At 35.6% G+C, this 4174-nt stretch overlaps 1 pseudogene; it reads left to right on the forward strand.

The window, feature by feature from the left end:
* Window positions 1–3067: 3067 nt before the first annotated feature.
* Window positions 3068–3186, forward strand: LOC118612155 (annotated as a pseudogene).
* Window positions 3187–4174: the final 988 nt, after the last annotated feature.

The following is a 4174-nucleotide window of genomic DNA, read 5'->3' on the forward strand; positions in this document are numbered from 1 at the left end:
CACTCTACTATCCAATCATGTACATTACCTGCGTATAATCATTGGTGTCACTGAGTTTACAACTTTCCTCTGGGGCCACATAAAATAGATTTAATCCTTCTTTTTTGTACCCCTTCACAAACTTAAAGCCTGCTGATGTTTTGAACAAGATTACACCAAAGACTGAGCTCTTTGCCAGGCTATTCTGTCAACGACTCTCAAACACTTGTATTCCAGCCCCCATCTCAAGGCCAGTGCTCTTGTGACCTGTATCACCAACTCTTCCCACTGTCTAGAACTTAGTAATAAAAAAAAATTACAGAAGGTCAAAATTGTAAAATTGCAAATAAACATGCATTGCTAACAGCATAGTTTAATTGTTTATTTTTATTACATAGAGAAAAATATGATAGTATATATTAAAATTTTATCTTCTGTCTCTATAAACATTTCAGAAAAATAAGAATATGTATCTTTCAGAATTGTTGTGAGTATTAAGTAAAGTTAAGTGTATTTTAAATGTACTATAAATTAAAAATATCCTAGTCATATTAATTGTTCATTATTTAACATATTTTAAGTATTTTAAGTAACACAAATTCATAGGCAGCATATCACCAATGTAGTATTACTATGCAAGCAATTTTTGATGTGGTACATGTACATTTTCTTTTATAAAAGTATACAGATGATTCACATTTAAACTATAACACCACTAGCCTTTAAATCAATTTATTAGAAAATTATAGGCTATGGCCATGCACCCTGAACATGCCCAATCTATCTGATCTCGGGAGCTAAGCAGGGTCAGGCCTAGTTAGTACTTAGATGGGAGATGACCTAGGAATACCAGGTGCTGTAGGCAAGTAAAAAAATATATTATGGGTCAAAGATACTATAAAAATAAAAAATGCATCCTATAAACTCTATTGTTAAAAAAGTTACAATCAAATTAATATGAAGAAATCGAGTTAACTGATATGAAGAAATCAAATCATTGATCATTAGAAACTAGAATAAAACTTGGAAAAAAAAACTGAAAGCAACAATCAATTCAATCACACTGATAATAAAAGATTTTTTCTGAACTTTGAACATTCCAACTAGCTGAATGTGCTCCTCCATAGAAGGAGCTCTGTGGTGTTGCTAGCCCTCAAACCACTCAGTGGGGTAGTGAATTGCTGTGCCCAAACCTAGGAAGCCATTCAATTGACTTTATGTATTCCAATGTAGTGATCTTTTATAATTCACTTAGGAATATAAATGAAAGGCAATGATCTGCATGTCATTTGTTCTTAAGAACCAAGAAGCATGGCTGATAAAGTAATCATTATCTGGAACATTTCGGCAAAGAGAAAAGGGTACTTTGGAGACTTTTGTAATAGCAAATAAAAGTTTAATCCAGAAATGACGTATATCATCTCTGCCTACAACTCATCACAGAGCCCCACCAACTCCAGGAAGCCAAGAAATACCATTCTATCATGTGCCCAGAGGTCAGAGATTTGAATATATTCAGTAAAGAGAATTAATTTTCACATTACTATAAAGACCCTTTTAGTAGACCTTTGTATTTTGCTCTTAAGCCACCACCGATTTGGACTTTTATACTACCTGATACTGGTCTTACATATTATGCCTTTCTTTGGTAATCATCATGGATGATAATGACTTTTGTCATCATTTTACTTTTGTGAGAGATAAAACAGCTACCAATTATAGAGAGCTCACAACAAATCATTCGTTGTGCTAAGCTTTTACAGACACCATCTCAGTTTATCTAAACAACATTAAGTTGCAGTTATTTTTATTATTGTTATTTATAACTGTTTTTATTGCAGCTAGAAATATTACCAAATGTATCAAGAATTGGAAAGCTGGAGTTTGGGGAACCAAATGTATATGGTGGCAGCCAGGGCCTAAAGGAGAGATAAACTTGTTCAGAGAAAGTATTTAACAAGATAAAAGCAGAGGGTCCAGGATGCATCTCAAGGCACAGCAGCATGGGAAGGTGGTAGCAGGCATGGAGTCCGGGTACTGAAAGAGACAGAAAATAACACAAAGGTAAGAAGAAAACTAAATGGAGAAAAATTCAAGAAGAAAATGACCAAGTGACTGGCAGTTTTAAATATTCTTGAGGTCAAGATTTTAAGGATTAAATAGTGTGAGTATTTAAAGAGAATTTTGAATTTAGAAGTGAGAGTCACTGGTGATTTTGGTCAGAGAAGTCTCAGAGGAATGACAGAGTGAAAGCTGGTTGCAGGAGTATGGGGATTATAGAGGCCATGAAGAAACAGGGAATGACTTTGAGCTTTCAAGAATTTTGGTAACAGAAGGAAAGAAAAAGACTAATAGCATTCAGGGAAACAGAATAGAAATCTGCTGATCTTCGAATGATAAAGGCATGAGGGAAAGGATCCAGTGGAGTGGTAAAGATTGAAAATTCAGAGATGACAGGAGATGGAAGCTAAGTCCCCGAGGAGACAAAGGGGATGTGACTCTGGGCAAAATAGGAGTCTCAGTTTTGGTCATCTCATATGCATAGGTAAAATGAATCTCCTTGTGTAAGAAACGCTCGCTCCTGCTTTTTACCCACTCTTTGTTGAGCTGTTTGTCCTTTCTTATTGATTGTAGCAATATTAATTCAAAGGCCTAAGCCTTTGAACTGATGTTATTTTTTCCTTGAGAAGTAAAAAATAAAGATGGGAAAATAAGTAGGAAAATACTGGAATAGAAAGCAGAAATCAGCGGGAATTCTTCTCTATATAGAGATGTTCTACTTAACCATGGGGATATATTCTAAAAAATGCATTGTAAAATAATTGTGTCATGTGACTATCACACAGTGCATACAAACATAGATGATATAGTCTACTACACACCTCGGCTGTATGGTATATCACCCTCATATATTCGGCCCATCATAAAGTTTACCGAAATGTCGTTATGTGACACATGACTGTATTTTGGTAAAATACAAGACAAGGATCAAGGGAATAGGTAGCTTAATGAGAATAATTTTTGAACTGCTGTAGGAAATTGAAAATTTGAGCCACTCTGAGATGCTAAAAAATAAAAATTGGCTGAAGTCTATGGCCATGCTACCCTGAACAAGCCCAATTCCGTCTGATCTTGGAAGCTAAGCAGTGTTGGGCTTGGTTAGTATTTGGATGGGAGACCACCTAGGAAGATCAAGTGCTGCAGGCATAAAAAACAAAAAAATTAAAAACTAAGGGGTTGTAAGCTGACAAGTTCCTTGCAATCTGTGAGGTCAACCAAGGGTTGCCTGTCCAAAAGAAAAAGAAAAAGAAAAAAAATTGGTTGAGCATCAAGTCCCAAGTTTGATATCTATGGGAAAAATTATGTAGTTTTTTCCACAGACCTCAGTGAAGTGCGGAAGAGAGTTGACCTGTTCCTAATACACAGTAGGTGCTAAGAAATGCTGTGTATCTCCTCTGTTACTCCATGGTTTTTCTGTCTCCCAACCAAAGCTCAGAGTTTTGACTCAATTAAGTCTGCCAAATCATTCTCTCTTCACGTTGCTGCAGTTCCAAAATGTAGCTAGTCCTTTTTATTTTTTATTTTTTTCAGCTAATCCTTTTACTCCTCCAGGTAGTGCTAACTTAAAATCAAGAAGGGGAGATTAAGGTGAACCAACTCAAAACTTGAGGATAACATTCAGGAATTGTAATTTGGAAAATGCAAAATTTAAACTGGCTGTCACATTATCACTGAAGACCCCATCCATGCTCCTCACAGGAAATTCCCAGTTGGCTCTCTGTTTTTATAAATGCTTGCTACAGTATTACTGGGAGGTCAGAATATTCTTCCTTTCCCATCTCCTTTCCCAGGCCAATTTTACTGTTTTCCCCTGTTCCATAAAAGAAACAAGCAAATACATAAAACATACAAACAAAGAGGTAACATCGTAACAACTCTTGTCTCAAGGAAGACACTTGTACAGCAAGTCCTTATGTCATTGATAAGTTCTACAACTTTAAGTGAAAGGATGTTTAATGCAACATATTTTACCATAAGCTAATTAATATTAACAAGAGTTAAGTCCCTATAGCATCTCATCAACATTATTACAAAACGATGTTGAATGAATTGATGTTATTTAAGGACCTGCTGCACTTTATTATAAAAAGCAGCTTAGCTCTTCATGGCCACAACTCTCCCCTCAAGAATATGC

This window comes from Rousettus aegyptiacus, unplaced genomic scaffold (genome assembly GCF_014176215.1).
Source record: "Rousettus aegyptiacus isolate mRouAeg1 unplaced genomic scaffold, mRouAeg1.p scaffold_m13_p_15, whole genome shotgun sequence".
Taxonomy (NCBI): Eukaryota; Metazoa; Chordata; class Mammalia; order Chiroptera; family Pteropodidae; genus Rousettus; species Rousettus aegyptiacus.